Raw genomic sequence first — 17,256 nt, 5'->3', positions numbered from 1 at the left:
AATAGAAATTTAATGTTGATAAATCCAAAGTAATGCACATTGGAAAGCATAATCCCAATTATACATATAAAATGATGGGGTCTAAATTAGCTGTGACCACTCAAGAAACAGACCTTGGAGTCATTGTGGACAGTTCTCTGAAAACATCCACTCAATGTGCAGCAGCAGTCAAAAAAGCAAACAGAATGCTGGGAATAATTAAGAAAGGGATAGCTAATAAGACAGAAAATATCATGTTGCCTCGATATAAATCCATGGTGCGTCCACATCTTGAATACTGTGCGCAGATGTGGTCGCCCCATCCAGGGCTGGCTTTAGGTTTTTTGCCGCCCCAAGCAAAAAATTTGCCACCCAAGCTCAGGTGGGGCTGGGGCTCGCAGGCGGCACTGGGAGAGGAGGGAGTGATGTCACCTTCTCCCAGCGCCTGCAGGGGCTTTACCCCCTCTCCCGCCCGGCCTCGCAGAGAAGCCCCGATGTAAGGGGTGGCAGAAGACAGCGCAGCAGCCAGGGCGCAGAGGAGGTGATGCAGTCCCGGCTCCCCGGCAGGACTTGCCCTCTCCTCCCCAGGTAACAGCTGGGCCCTGGCAGCTCAGCACCCCGGGGCTGGGGCTTCCCCTTCCTGCTGCGGCCAGGGGCACGGTGCCCTCACCCCATCTGAGTGGCGCAGCTCCAGGAGCACAACCGCCCCCCCAAAAAGGCTGGCCGGAATGCCACCCCTGGAAATGTGCCACCCCAAGCACGTGCTTGCTTAGCTGGTGCCTAGAGCTGGTCCTGGCCCCATCTCAAAAAAGATATATTGGAATTGGAAAAGGTTCAGAAAAGGGCAACAAAAATTATTAGGGGTATGGAACGGCTTCTGTATGAGGAGAGATTAATAAGACTGGGACTTTTCAGCTTGAAAAAGAGATAGCTAAGGGGAGACACAATTGAGGTCTAAAATCATGACTGCTATAGAGAAAGTAGATAAGGAAGTGTTATTTACTACTTCTCATAACACAAGAACTAGGGGTCACCAAATGAAATTAACAGGCAGCAGGTTTAAAACAAATAAAAGGAAGTATTTCTTCAGACAACGCACAGTCAACCTGTGGAACTCCTTGCCAGAGGATGTTGTGAAGGCCAAGACCATAACAGGGTTCAAAAAAGAACTAGATAAATTAATGGAGGATAGGTCCATCAATGGCTATTAGTCAGGATGGGCAGCAACACTGTCCCTAGCCTCTATTTGCTAGAAGCTGGGAATGAGGGACAGGGGATGGATCACTAGATGATCACTTGTTCTGTTCATTCCCTCTGGGGCACCTGTCAGTGGCCACTGTCGGAAGACAGGATACTGGGCTAGATGGACCCTTGGTCTGACCCAGTAGGGCCATTCTTATGTTATTATGTTAGAGAAAGTCTTGAACTTACTTTATTTGACTTTTGTTTTTAATTTTCCTCTCCCTTTTCTTGGGGAAGAACGGGGAAATAATTAAAAAGTGATGGAAGGGGAAAAAATAAAAAAATCCAGATCCCAAAATGATTTTTTTTTCAAAATGAAACCAAAATTTTCATTTCATTTTGAAATTTTTTCTCAAAGTATGTAAATTTCCAGATGAAACAATCTCATTTTGATTGAAAAGACATTTTTTTGGTCAATGAATAGTTTCAAAACAACTCTAATTGTCAAGAAAATGGACTGAATAACTTAGTAGGCTTTTGCCATTGCTTACTTCTGTGATTCTGTGTAACCACCCTGTGAATAAACAGGAATCACCAGGGTTATCAGTTGGTGACTTTTCACAACTCACATAATTTCTTTTGGTATAACCTCACACAGCCTGATTACTAAGGGCTAGCTCAGGCAACCCTTACTTGTGCTCATGGGCACTCACCACACATTGTTTAGCATGAGTATTTTATTCTCTCTATTCACCTGTGTCTAGGTAGCAGAAGGGAGGATCGGTCAAACAAAAACGAACAAGGCTGAAGGGCCCCAGTCCGTTTTCCAAGGGTAGGTCTGGCTGGCCCTAAGGACACTCCTGTGGCTTTGGACACCTCTCAACTTGCTGCTGGTGAAAAGGATAACTTTTCCCCACATCTCTGCCACATGTAGCATGGTATGGCCCCCTGACCAGATTTCACACACTCGGAGATAGGCGCACATTCCTTCCACCCTGCCCTCCACTCTTGACTGAGACGGAGCTCTAGGAAAATGATGTTTTAATTCCCCAGGCATTTTAACCCTTTTCCTCCATTGCTTTTTCCTCAGCAACTTGATTCTGAATCACTAGCAAGTGAAGCATATTGACAAAATGCTTTCTAAATCCTCCCCACACTCAGAAGAGGTGCCTTGGCTTGAGGCTTATTACAATTAATCCCTTCCCTTTCCTCATTTTAAAACCAAATTCTTTCCCCTCTCTTGGCTTTTTCATCTTGTCTCGTTGAACACTGCACCAGGAATACACCACAGCATAAAAGGAGCTCTGCAGTGCCACTAGAAACCAGACTGTCCCTGGCTCTCGCGTGGGTGTGTATAGGGAGGGAGCAGGCAGCCTAATCCCTTACTGTGTGCCAGATGCTTACACAACTGACAGGGCCGGCGGGACAGGGCCAGCCTTGCCCACAGCAGCTCTTCAACCTCTTTGTCACTAGGGCATGGTTTACACACCCCATCACACACAGACATCAGCATTTCACGAGCTCTGGGGAGCACATTGTATCCAAATCTCTCAGAAGGCTACAGGGACCAAGCAGGACCAAACGGCTTGGGATGAACAGACTTCACCATCCTGGCACAATCCTCCCAGTGCATCCCCGAAAGCAGTGTGAGTCTGCACTGTCTCCTGCTCAGAGCTGCTAAATGTCACAGTCTGATGGTAAACACATTGCATGCTAGAGGGTGGTTCGATAGAAGGGGTCATTTGAATGTATACCAGTGTTGCCAGCTCTTGTGATTTTATCCTGAGTCTGGCAATAGCTGATGTCCTTCTTAAAGCTCCAGCTCATGGAATCACATGACTATGTGAGAATCTCAGCTTTTTTTTTTTTAAAGCAAGTTTCTAGACTGAACAGTTGTCGAGAAAAAGCTAGAAAATGTGAACCCCAAGGGTGCAAAACCAGAAGACAAATAAAAAAAGCCACTTTCTCAAAAAAGAATGTGATGATTTTGGGGGGTCTGACTCATGATTTTTGAATGCTTGGGGTTGGCGCAACTGACATTTTTGCATTTTGCGGGGCTCTTGTCTCAATCACACTCTACGATCTGGTAACACAGATCCTCTACACAGGAAGTTGCTGTATGTTCTTATCGACGGGCAGCTGCAGATTTTACAAGGCAAGTAAGTGGGATGCTTGCCTACATGTCTGCAAGCAAACTCCACTCCTTCCAGTTCAGGTTTTTGTAGCACACCTGTTAAGCAACATATTGGGCCTTGTCCCACTCCCACTGGAATCAAGGACGAAATTCCCATTACCTTCAACAGGAGCAGGCCGAAAATATTTTAAACATGCACATTTGAATTAAGACAACCTCTAAATAGGTCTGACATCAATAATACATGGATTACAGAGCTCCGTAACTACGACACGCAGGAGTGCTAAAGAACTCCTGTCTATACTGTATAGATCTGTTGTCCTCCATCCATGCTCACCACTCCTGTTGACACTGACATGAATGGGAGCTTTGATGTATACAGAGAGGAAACTAGAATCCTAATGCTGGCCAGAGATTCAGCTATTCAAAAGTTTTCAATATCTACAGTGTCCTCAATGGAGTGACTGAATGCTGAGCACTTTTGACAATCTGGACACTTTATTCAGGTGCCTAAATGAAACTTGAACTCTCTGGAAAATTTGGCTTCTCATTTAGGTACCTAAATGAAAGTGGTTGGGTGATGCACTCTTTGGAAAATAAAGCCCTTTAAATACCCAGAGATACTAGTTCAATGAACAGACTAGTGATTAGCAAAATATCTATTTTTTAAAAAATTGGAAATATAGTGTGTTTTGAAAGTCCACAAAAAAGAACCTGAAATCACCAAGTGAAAATTTGTTTGAACCTAACCAGTGTTGTAGACGCTTGAGAGTCTCAGAGGGGTGCCAACTTTCTACTCGCAGAAAAACGAACACCCTTGCCCCGCCCCTCCTCCAAGGCCCCCCCCCTGCTCACTCCATACCCCCTCCTGCCATCACTTGCCCTCCCACCCTCACTCACTTGCTCATTTTCACCGGGCTGGCTCAGGGGGTTGGGATGTGAGAGGGGGTGAGGGCTCCAGCTAGGGGTGCGGGCTCTGGGGTAGGGCCAGGGATGAGGGGTTTGGGGTGCAGGAGGGAGCTCCAGGCTGGGGGGTGGAGCCGAGGGGTTCGGCGTATGAGAGGGGGCTCCAGGCTGAGGCAGGGGATTGGGGTGTGGGAGGACGTATTGGCTCTGGGTTGGGTGTGTGGGAGGGGGTTGGGGCAGACGGTTGGGGTGTGGGGGGGTGAGGGCTCTGGCTGGGGTTGCGGGCTCTGATGTGGGGCTCGGGATAAGGAATTTGGGGTGTAGTAGGGTGCTCCAGGCTGGGGCTGAGGCAATGGCGTCCTTCACTCTCTCCAGTCTTCGGCACTGAAGGACCCCCCCTCCACTGCAATGCCGCTGAAGACCGGAGCAAGTGAAGGACTCGATGCCGAAGTGCTGCTGAAGACCCGGAGCGCCGCCAGGTGAGTAGCAGTGGGTGGCGCCTTTCTTTATCTCCGCTCCCCCTGACCCGCCGCTGAAGACTCGGAGAGCCACCGGGTGAGTAAAAATTTAAAAGGCGCCAAAGAATTAAAAAAGCACCACTTCAGCTCGGTGGGGGAGCAGCCGCTGCCCCACTCCCCCCCAGCTATGCTACTAGGCTGTGGGGTTTGGAGTGCAGGAGGGGGCTCTGGGCTGGGGGTTAGGGCACGGAGGGGCCCTCAGGAACGCAGACCCTGGGAGGCGCTTTATCTCAAGCAGCTCCCAGAAGCAGCGGTATGTCCTCCCCCCCCGGCTCCTACGTGGAGGTGCGACCAGGCAGCTCTGCAAATTGCCCCATCCACAGGTGCCGCCCCCACATCTCCCATTGGCTGCGGTTCATGGCCAATGGGAGCTGCGGAGACAGCACTTAGAGCCCCCTGGCTGCCCCTAAGCCTAGGAGCCAGAGAGGGGGCATGCCGGCTGCTTCCTGGGAGCTGTACGGCACAGAGGCTTGCAGGGAGCCTGCCAGCCCTGCTGTGCAGCACCGCCAACCAGACAGTCACCCTAGAGTCTCATGATATTTAGGTTTTTTCTTAAAGCCCCAGTTCCTGCAGATATGTGATTCAGTGAGAATCTGCTTTCATGTTACAAAAAAATATATTAATCTAGTTCTTCTGGTTGTGAAGAACAGCTAGAAAACATGATGCAAGTGCACCTTAAAGAATCAAACACCAGAAGGCAAATAAAAAGAACTCCAAATTTATTATTTCTAAAAAAACACTCTTGGATTTTTAAGCCAATCCTATGATTTCCAGGGTCTGATCTGTGATTTTGGAATGCTTGGAAGTGGCAAGTGTATACTACTTAACATGGTCAAGCCAATTTAAAACAAACTCCAGGCCTGACATCCAGAAGGGCTGATTACTCATAACTCAAAATGAAATCAACAGAAATTATGCATGCTCAGCACCTCTGAAACTCAGAACCTTGTTTTAAAACAAAATGGGTTCCTGAGCTCAGATCTTATATGTCGGGTTCCAGCCGAATTACCTTTAAAACAGAGGTTCTTAAAAGAAAAATTGATACTACTGGGACTCTAGTAGATTTCTTCTGTAGACGCTAGTATATCCCCTCTTGTCTCTTTAGCACTCTTCCATGTAGTTATTACCACAAAGTCCACAGACAAGTCATTAAAGGCAAGGATGTTGATTTCTTTATAGTTAAAATTATTTTATGTGCAATGATTTGCTGTCAATCAGAAAGCAAGCAAGCGAGCAATAGAAACATTCTCTTCCCTGGAGAATTCATAGAATCATAGAAGGTTAGGGTTGGAAGGGACCTCAGGAGGTCATCTAGTCCAACCCCCTGCTTGAAGCAGGACCAATCCCCAATTTTTGCCCCAGATCCCTAAATGGCCCCCTCAAGGATTGAACTCACAACCCTGGGTTTAGTAGGCCAATGCTCAAACCACTGAGCTATCCCTCCCTACCAACCATGAAACTTCTTTTCAAAAAAGAAAAGAAGGGACTTTCTTTAAAAGCGGCATCTGATTTACAGCAACTGGGACAAAGTTATCTCAGGTTAGTAATATTTGCACAGCACTAGTAATAAATGAAAGGGCAAAGGGAATGGAAGATAAAGGAATCAGAGTGCCTTGGTGTGTTTCATTGCAGATTTCAGAAAGCCAGTACATAGCTCTGCTTGTTTAGTGGACTGTATAATGTCAGATACTACCGTGCAATGGAAAAGAGATTAAACAAACTGTTGATACATTCATAGGGCTTTTGCTGCACATGTAAAAGCTGCTGCATTCAGATTAACTCTCATATGCCAGACGTGGCTGATTAGAGCAGTTGCCTGGCTTCAGGAGTGAAAAGTCCCTCCAAAACAAGACAAAGTCCTATTTTTTACAAGAGCAAGCTGGAAACAATAAAGACAAATCATGGCAATGTTTGTTTTCAGGGTAAAGAATACAAAACAGGTCCAGGATTCGGATGTAGTATCATTTCCAGATGTTGTTAATTTGACTGTCACGGGTAGCAGTACTTTTTCCTCACTGTTTCTTTCCATTACTCTGTAAACGATATCCTTCAAACATCACGCTGTCAACACTAACAATTTCCCCAACCAATGCATGCAGACAGAGCAAGTGCAACAGCGGCTGGTGTTATGTTCATGGCACACACACCCAGAGACATTAGATTTTAAAAAATGCTGTTGCTGGAAGGTCACACCGTCATGTGACTTTATTTCTTCTAATTCAGAACCATAACACACAAGACCCCATTATCAGAGAAAGACAAATCAGGCTGCTCCTTAGAACAGAGAGGCACAGCTTATCCCACCTTACTCAAGGTTGGCTCTCCGCAAACTGAACTGCTGGCATGCCCAAACTGAATGCTCCCCTATAGAGACCCCTAGCCTGCCCCAGATTTAAAGTGATAGTTTGGAATTTTACAGTTTTCAATACACCACAAGAGCGGAAAGGCAGAAAACTAATATTAGAAGCAAAGAGCCTGAGCCCATTAGTATTTTAAGCACTCCCACCTGACGCACTCACGCCAAGTCACACAATCTTGCCAAGTGCAAAACTTGCTTTCAGTTCACATCACCCCTTTTAGATGCTGCATTGTTCATTTGAAGTCCAATCTGTCAATTATTCCTCCTCTGTTAAGTGCACAATAGCTGCTGCCTCTTCTCCACCGACCTAATTCAGCCTTCAGTTTTACACTAACGTAAATGTGCCATTTGAAATCAGTAGAATTATTCTGGATTTATACCAGCAACTGGCTCTGCGTGAGTCACTGCTCCTGTAATGCCATGAACACCTTTAAGAGATTACATATTATCCAGGATAAAGTAAGGCTTTATTTACCCTCTAGCATTTCAATGAAAAAATAATGTGAACTCCTCTTTGATCACGAGCTGCCATCCCAACTTTTACAGCATGTAGTAGGAGAACCATATTGTTACAAATACAAGGTACTTCGAAGAAGTGTCCCTAAGCAGTTCATCTTTACTAAGAATGTGCTAAATTCTATCCTTGGAGCCGCATTGCAGATATCAGAGATGTGTGAGGAAGCCACATCGAAGACTTCTATTAATTTCAGTGGGCTTTGGCTCAGGCTCTTAACCTGCAAAAGATTTCTACCTACATATGTGGTGTTAGGTTATTATTATCCCTGAGGTGACATGAGCCAACTAAAGCATGTAAAAAAGAGAATGAACACAGAGGTTTGATAATTTTGGATGTCTTTCCAATAAAATCCAGCATGGGAGTCATTAGAAAATGTAAACATTCCGTAAAAATCACTTCTTCTCCATATGTTTCTAGCACTTAGCTTGGAATAAACTAACAGCACTTCCTGGGGTGAGCAGTGAAACTTTACATTGCAGCAGCATTGAATTTGTATTGGGGGGGGGGGCAGGGGGGAGTGAGAAAACAATCCATAAAATCTTTTTTCTCTTAAAAAAATAAATCAGGAATAATGTGCCTCTCCAGCTGAATTAGCTCTGCCTCAGTGTGTGACTCAGAAACTGATAAAGATCATCACTAGGAGCTAAACGAATTTTTTAGAATTAAAAAAAAAAGCTACAGAAGACATGAAATTAAGCTACATTGTTTTTTGTACTTGGAAGTTCTTGGAATACTAATCTAAACACAGCAGTAATATAATTAGTAGATCTTAAAACTTCTTACAAAGGAAGTAAATATCATTATCCCCTTTGTACAGATGGGGAAACTGATGCACAGAGGCAAAGTGACTTGCCCAAGGTAATCCAGCATGCTTTACGATTACAATTACTATTAAAGCAACAAATAAAAAGACAATGCCCAGTTACTTTTCCCTGGGGTGTAGGCAGGCCATGATGGATTTCCTCTACAAAACTGACACATTTTAACACATATATACACATCCAAATTACATATTCATTAGTTCTCTTCCAACCAGCGTTAAGTATTATGAATATTATATCTTACGCAACTCATACAATACATATGTAAGAGCCAGTCTGCAGGACTTTTGCTGTCCATGCTATTTTCATGTTGTTATTTTTTCTAACTGATTTATTACCACTGATCAAGCATACTTGACTAGGCCACTTATATCCTTTACTCTGTATATGGACTGTTTGGAACTTTCCCAATAGTCTCAGGGCAATACATTCTGTTTATCCATTATGCTGACTCCCCTCTACATACATAATATCCTAACATTTGTGCACATCCTGTGGTCAAAACAACCCCTCTGTCCTCTACAGCAGCAGCTGCAAGCAAGGTTTCTTAGTAACAAGGTGTGATGGGTTGGATCACAGAAACCCTTTTGGGACTCCCACCTGACGTGCCTAGACTACCTCTGAGCCCGTTTTCCCTGCCAGCTTGGGATTTCAATACCTTGCCTTGTTTGAGCCAGACACCGCTTGCCTGCTGCAAACACAGATCCAAGTCTGAACCACGTCGCCCACAAGCTGCAGGCTTAACTGAAAACAGCTTAAGAAGTGCTCCGGTTTCTAGCACTCAGATACCCAGCTCCCAATGGGGTCCAAACCCCAAATAAATCTGTCTTATCCTGTGTAAAACTTATACGGGGTAAACTCATAAATTGTTCTCCCTTTATAACACTGACAGAGCACAGCTGTTTGCCCCCCGCCCCCAGGTATTAATACTTACTCTGGGTTAATTATTAAGTATAAAGTGATTATATTAAATACAAAAAGTAAGATTTAAGTGGTTCCAAGTAATAACAGATAGTACAAAGTGAATTACCAAGCAAAATAAAATAAAACACAAAGTCTAAGCCTAATACAGTAAGAAAGTGATTATAGATGAAATCTCACCCTCAGAGATGTTCCAATAGGCTTTTTTTCACAGACTGGACGCCTTCCTAGTCTGGGTCCAGCAACCACTCACACCCCTGTTGTTGCTGTCCTTTGTTCCAGTTTCTTTCAGGCATCTCTTTAGGGTGGAGGGGCTATCTCTTGGACCAGCTGAAGACAAAATGGAGGTTTTTCCAGGGGCTTATATAGCCTCCCTCAAGTCACATGTCCATACATGACTCAGCTCTTTACAGGCCTATGCCATGTTAGCCGGAACGTTCCCAGGAAAGCTCAGATGTGGATTGGCATCTATCAAGGTCCATTGTTGGCCAAGTACTCCCAATTACTTGAATAACCCCTTCACACTATGTTGATCAAATCTGCCTTAGGTGCTTTCTACAGCAAACACCTTAAATACAAGCATAGAGCCAACGCTCCTAACTTCAGATATAAAAATGATACATGCATAGAAATAGGATGAACACATTCAGAAGAACATAAGCTTTGCAAAACTATGTTACATGACATATGTAGCAGAAAACATATTCCACTTATGTCATATTTACATTCATAAGCATATTTCTATAAAGCATTATGGGGTGCAATGTCACACAAGGTCACTAAGGCAACACTCATGTCAAGCACAACTAGGCTAAAGCCAGCCAAGTCTGCATGAGTATCATCTTGATCTGTCCAAATTTATTCATTCGAAATGACCCGTATGCCAATTCCCAATAGTCCAGTACCATGATAAAAATGATAACAGGAAACCTGAGCTATGAGGAAAGATTTAAAAACCTGGGCATGTTTAGTTCTGAGAAAGGAAGACTTGGCGAGAGATCTGAAAACAGCCTGCAAATATGTTAAGGGCTGTTATAAAGAGGATGGTGGTCCATTGTTTTCCATGCCCACTGAAGGTGGGACAAAAAGCCTGGGGCTTAATCTGCTAGCAAGGGAGATTTAGGTTAGATATTAGAAAAAAAAATCTTCCTAACTACAAGGATAGTTAAACTCTGGAATAGGCTTCCAAGGGAGGTTGTGGAACCCCTTCATCAGAAGTTTTTAAGAACAGGTTGGCAAACACCTGTTAGGATAAACTTGGCTCTGCTTCAGTGCAGGGGCTTGGACTAGATAACCTCTTGAGGTTCCTTCCAGCCCTACATTTCTGTGATTCTACAAAACTGAATTTATAGTGATATTTTTCATGCAAATAGTGTTTTCACTGAAGAAAAATGCAGATCTGGGTTGACCAAAAGTATTTGTGAATTTGGGTCAAATTTGGCAAAAAGTTTCAGCTAAAAAAAAGGAATAAAATCCAGAATTTTTACACCCCTGCACCCTCCACACAAATGAGCAACCTCCCTATCTCTCCCCCCAAAAGGTTTTGGGTCAAACAGCATGTTTTGTTTTATCCTAAACATTTTTTCAGCTCTTCGTTTTGTTGAGAAAACCCGGCCCAAATATTGTTTCAGTTCAATCCAAAATTATTTGTTAATTTTTTACTTTGACCACCGAACCAAATAAATAAAAATCGGTTATTCACCCAGCCCTAGTTTCAGTGTTTTGCAACATGCTGGTTAAGATGTTCCTTTGTACAGAGTCAAATCCCAGACGCCATGAAATGACCAGCAAAACTACCACTTGGGTTCATCAGGTCTAGGGTCTGGGGCATAGTGAATTAGTTCTGTGAAAAGAAGGACATCTCTACGATGATGCCACATGCTTCACAAAGGCTTTCAACTGCTGCCACTGCACCCAGCAACATGCTGAATGTGAATTTCCAGAAAGGGAGCTACCGCCAAAAGGACTGTGTTTCCTAGAAATGCCTGTTCAGCCCAAAGTGAGATACTTAATTGCAAATGTGACATAGGAACCTTCTGCAGGGGGTGTTTCTGAGTACGGGGAATGAACCAATTAGACATCCCACAACTAGGCCAGCTGGAACCAGTGCTTCCTCCTACATTTCGAGTAGCAAAGCTGCCATCTCAGCAAACCTGCTTCCCGCACTCCTGTGAAAGTGCTGAAGGCACCCTACTGACACTGCCAAAGGTAGATACTCATTGCTCCTCGTACCCTAGCAACAATGCATAGGATAGAGAGCGGGATTAGCCCAGAAGAGAGACAATCATATTCGAATAACTATACATTGAACAGTCTCCATAATAAGTTAATGTGAATGAATCCAGAGCTTAAGAATGATTAGAGGGTTTAGGATAGGAAATTTTGGAAATTTAAAATTAAATTGAAAATTCAGGGACAGGACAAATTAGCTGTCTGTTAAGGCAGCTATTAATATTTTATCATAAAATAACAATAAGATGCCAAAAACTGACTTCTTCACTGGTTATTATTCGGTTTACATTCAATGGCGATCAGGTAAATGCCAAGCGAAGTCAATCAGAATGTGCCTAGTAAGGACAAAGTGTATTTTTCATGTATACTAGACATCTATATATAGCTTCTGCAGGACTTGGCTGAAAATTCAACAGAGTTCTAATGCAGTAATTTCCAACCTTTCCTTTACTGGGACATCCCCTCCCACCTCGCAACATGAGAGAGTCAGGATGCTCATGACCCCTTGATACCTGTTCATAACCTCCACACTGAGAATGAGAGCTGTCCAGAGGACAACAATTCCAATTCATAACTTTTCAGGTTTCAAAATTTTGTTTTCATCCCGCATGGAACCTTTGGAACATTTTCATCAAAACTGCTGGTTTTGGATCCAAAACTCAGGTTTTTTATTCCTTTCTCTCTGGTCAGATGTGACCAGAGAGCACGAGTCCTCAAAGTCTATCCTGATGAAAACTTTGTCAAAACCATAAAATTACATCTCCACTAAATGTTTTGGCTTCAGTGAATTTCACTTTGTCAGAAGTGGTCTGACGAGCTGTACTGAGAACCTCTGTTTCAATGCAAAAATGACAGAGAGAGAGAGAGAGAACAATCTGAATATGCTGACAGACGTATATTGTCCTGGGGATTAAAAAAAGAATGAAAAGTATTAAACATTCCACACTAGTGCAATTTCTGTTATTTGTCTAGATACAAAAGAATTGGATTATTCATTTAGAAAGATAGCTCAGCATTTCACACAAAACTGGATAATCCCTCAATTCAGCATGTCGAACATATAACATTTATACCCAATCATCACTGAAAAGTTTCAGAGTAGCAGCCGTGTTAGTCTGTATTCGCAAAAAGAAAAGGAGTACTTGTAGCACCTTAGAGACTAACAAATTTATTTGAGCATAAGCTTTCGTGAGCTACAGCTCACTTCATCGGATGCATCTATATCACTCCCATTTACTGCTTTATCTCCCTTGCTAGAGTAAAGCTTTGTTTCTGATTGTGGTCAGCATTTTCTGTAAGTGGTAGAACAGGGATTTTGTCTGTACAGTCACCTTTGTCCGGCTTGTTCTTGTCCATCCCTCCTCGAATGCAAGTCAACCCCCACACCATTCTATTTTGTTGTGAGCTTGTTCTTTCCATTTCTGGTGAAAGTGTTTTGTCATGGGATCAGCCCAGCAGTTGCTTGTGGTCTCTGGGGATCCAGTCACTGATGTGGATTGTCCATCTATTATCTTGCCCGCGGACTAAATGACCCGCCCATCTTCACAGTTCCTTCTAGCCTTAAAGTCTATTAATCTGCCCCTACATCTGGAACAATGACCATATTTTCATCCACCAAGCATTCCTTCCTCAGAACCCACTCGCTTCTAGCAATCCTTCCTAATCATAAACCATGCCCACAGCCTCCCTTGCCTAAACTGTTGTCTTAAGTCTTTATCCTATCTTCATTGTTTTATCTAATTTAGATTATGATCACTCCAGGGCAAAGAACGTGACTTTCCCTGTGTACATAAAGTGTGTGTAAATTTCCAGTAGTATATAAATATAGGCCACGTTGAGATACCCTAACTTTCACTGAGCAGTACTGGGCAGCATGCAAAGTCCTATTAAAGTCAGCAGGAATATTCATTGAGTAAGGTATTAGCAAACATGATTAAGGAGTGTCAAAATGGTGCCCTAAATGATTTATAAAAATCATCCTAATAATCTTCCACCCACTTAAAATTTATATCCTCTCTCCACTTCACCTGCCTCCTGATTAGAACAACAGGAATTGAGTGAGTGACTTCATGTACTGCAGAACAGAAAGTTATTCTGTGGGTGTTTTCTATCAAATTAAATCAAAATTAGCCAGGCAGCAAAGTGTGCCATCAGTCAAGGACATTCCCTACTCTCTCTAACGATTATTCTGCAATCAGCTAAGATAATTTAGCCTAAGCTTGGCAAATGATTTCTGCATTTAAGCTACACAACACTGTTTATAACAAAGGGCACCCCAACTGCACTGTATTTAGGTTAATATTTAATGGTGGCAATTTTGTACATTTCAAAAACCAATCCTCTCATTTACACAAAATCCCTCCATGCTTATTATACGAAAATTACATTGTGTTCTGCCCCGGTGTATTCCTAACCACTAGTGGCTTGATAGCAGGCTATTACTCTTTTATCTGTTCACTGAAGTTCTGTTTCTCATCCCTGATAATGACTGCACAAACACCCTCTTCCTTGACTAATGTGCAACATATTTTCCTCATCTAAAATGTGTTCAACCCTAATAACAGACCATGTGTTTTCTCCACTGCGTCCTTCTAAACAACGGGTCTATAATAACAACCCTATCTCATCTGCAATTGGTTTTGTACATTTAATCAAAAAAATTGCAAATATAATATTTAAATAACACATTACATTTTATTTGGCACTTGGGAAAATGTAATGAAAGGGTGGGTTTTGGAACGTCAATGGGATAAATAAATAGGATTCCACTTGATCACATTGAACCATTCTGTTATATGGTGTGTTGCCCAGAATACAGTCATTATGAATAAACTATTTTGTACAATACTCAACCAAAGTCCAGCTTCCTTAGGCAAAAACTGGAAGGCACTGAGGAATCAGAAGTCTCATGAATTTGCATATTGCTGTGTCCGTGTTTCTGGGATCTCCTTAAACTGAAACATAGAGACGTAGTAATGAGGCACATGAATATGAGTTTTATTGATTATATCTGCACTGTATGCGTATCCACGCAGCGTTGACTAAACTCTCCACATCCTGTCCTAGCATGCTGTGCGCTCAGTGGCAGGGCTGGAATGGATTCTCCTGGTGCTGGTTCTTTTTGTTTGTTTCTTAACTCTGGTTAAGGATCTAAAAGGAGTACTCCTTGGGCATTGCAATTATAATATAATCCACACTCAGTGTGGTGCTCTGTCCCCCTCTAGCGGTGGGAAGGTAGGCCATATACAGAGGTTAATAAGCTTGCTACAGCCACGGCTAACAAAGCTGGGTGTTTTAGCTCCAGCAGTAGAGGTTCATGGTTTTAGAGTCAAAGACCCTAGGTTCAATCCACATTGTCAAAGACCAACCCAGGGGCATGGCATAACTATATCCTTCAGTCCAAAGTAGGAGGACAAGACTACAATTTATCAAAACACGTATAGAAAATTCACATCTGTATGTCTGGCTGCTGCTACCTTTTCTTTTTTCTTTTTGAAGTTAAACATCAAATATTAACATGCTTTGAGGGCCTTTTTCCCCACAGACAAACTGGACAAGGCCACCCAACATAGACATTTCCAATACTATCTTCCTAACACTAAGATAACAGCCTGGGGACTGTTCTCCTTTGGTCCACGCAGAGGGGACCCTCTGTTCACATTTCTTTCCCCATCCAGCACACAAGTGGGGCTCATCTACCTCCATGGCACTATCCTAGCCATCCTCTAGACACCATGGACAACATTTCATGGGTCTGTGTGGAGGTAGGGGCTGGAGGCTGTGAGCCAGGGGCATGCAGTGCAGGATGAGGACAGGATTTAGAAGGGGACAGACATACACAGTCTCTCCTCCCACCCTACAGAGACACAGACAAGGGCAGCATTAGCTTTTCCATGGAGCATGTGCCTTCCCTCTTTTGGCCCTGCAGGCCACCACACTCACTGGAGACCCTGGTGATACCATGCAACCATGCTGTGAGGGAGCCAGTGAAGACAGGAGGGGTCAAAGCTGGTGCAGGAATTCCAGCAGATCCATTCGGTTAGGGGGCAGGCCCATGTCCCACTGCCATCCCGCTGCTTCCCCTCAGACAGAGCCTTTCACTGCCACGTGTACCTATGCACCACCGTGACAGGGGCGGACACAGCCTGCCTTTCACTGTGACATGCAGCCGCACGGGTAGTGCCTGGACTCCACATGCCGCCATAAACGTAGGCAAGGCCTGTGGGGGAACTCTCTCAAATGTACAGCTTTTCTTACCTACGGGGGCCAAGCTTGGAAACACACACACATTCCTGGTGCCTTGTGTTCCCAACAGCTCACCCACATTACTGGGCTGATGAGAACAAATCAGGTGTTTACAACATCAAATGGTCATTTAGAGGCTTTTGAAAATCCCACTCTTAATAGCCTAATTGGCTACTCGCATGAGAAACTAGCCTATTTGCAAATGCAATAACATGGGAATTATGAGGGGAAACATACGTTTGCCATTATACAGCACGGAATAGGCAAGGTCCCTGTCCAAGCAGTCTAAACAGATAAACAGAAGGAAAAAAAACAAACAAAAACCAGAAAGACACAGACACACGGAGCTCCAGGAGACTGGGAGAGGGAAAATCAGAATGTAACTATGTTTTTGCAAGTGGTCCTAATGTGTTTGAAAATTTGTCCGTTTAATCATTAGTTGGCTGATAAACTTGAACTACTAGAGAATGCTTTTTACCCATTCAGGCAATAGGGTTGACAACTTTCTAATTGCACAAAACCGAACACCCTTGCCCTGCCCCGCCCCTTCTCTGAGGCCCCACCCCCCACTCACTCCCACCTCCCTCCCACTGTCGCTCGCTCTCCCCCACCCTCACTCACTTTCACTGGGCTGGGGCAGGGGGTTGGGGTGCAGGAGGAGATGATGGCTCTGGTTGGAGGTGCGGGCTTTGGGGTGAGGCCAAAAAGGTGGGGTTTAGCATGAAGATGGGGGCCCCGCACTGGGGCCAAGGAATTTGGAGTGCAGGAGCAGGCTCAGGGCTCCGACAGGAGGTTTGGGGGTAGGAGGGGATGTGGGGTGCAGGCTCTGGGAGGGGGCTCAGGGCTGGGGCAGGGGGTTGGGGTGCAGGAGGGGGATCGGGGTGCAGGCTCCAGTCAGGTGGCGCTTACTTAAGGCAGCTCCCGGTCGGCAGTGCAGCGGGGCTAAAGCAGGCTCCCTGCCTGCTCTGGCCCCATGCAGCTCCTGGAAGCAGCCAGCATGTACCTGCAGCACCTAGGCGGAGGAGTCAGGGGGCTCTGCATGCTGCCCATGCCGATAAGCACCACTCCCACAGCTCCTACTGGCCACAGTTCCCGGCCAATGGGAGCTGTGGAGCCGGCACTGGGGCACCACGCGGAGCTTCCCTGATCACCTTTCTGCTTAGGGGCCGCAGGGACATGCCAACCACTTTCAGGAGCTGCGCAGAGCCAGAGCAGGCAGGGAGCCTGCCTTAGCCCCACTGCACCGCCGACCGGACTTTTAACAGCCCGATCAACGGTGCCGGTCAGTGAAAACTGGACACCTCCCAACCCTACCAGGGAAAGCAAACGAAATATAAATGTTTCACTTGTACATCAACACACAGGGCTTTAATTGACAAATGAACCTCTCACATTTACTTTGCTTTGCATTTAATAAGAGTCACTCATAAAGGACCTGATCC

At 44.5% G+C, this 17,256-nt stretch overlaps 1 protein-coding gene across 3 annotated transcripts in view; it reads right to left on the bottom strand.

Moving 5' to 3' along the window:
- The window catches only part of PLPPR1 (phospholipid phosphatase related 1), a 179,806-nt gene that overhangs the window by 125,670 nt on the left and 36,880 nt on the right, over positions 1 to 17,256 (bottom strand). Inside the window, exon 2 of one of the 3 annotated variants that reach the window (XM_073345701.1) lies at positions 9,518 to 9,667. The exons of the other annotated variants lie outside the window; for them this stretch is intronic. The gene's annotated coding sequence lies outside the window, so the exon portion shown is untranslated. The remainder of the gene's footprint in view (positions 1 to 9,517; positions 9,668 to 17,256) is intronic. 3 annotated transcript variants of the gene reach the window in all.

Source organism: Lepidochelys kempii, chromosome 5 (assembly GCF_965140265.1).
Source record: "Lepidochelys kempii isolate rLepKem1 chromosome 5, rLepKem1.hap2, whole genome shotgun sequence".
Lineage (NCBI taxonomy): Eukaryota > Metazoa > Chordata > Testudines > Cheloniidae > Lepidochelys > Lepidochelys kempii.
This window is presented reverse-complemented; position numbering and strand designations above follow the sequence as displayed.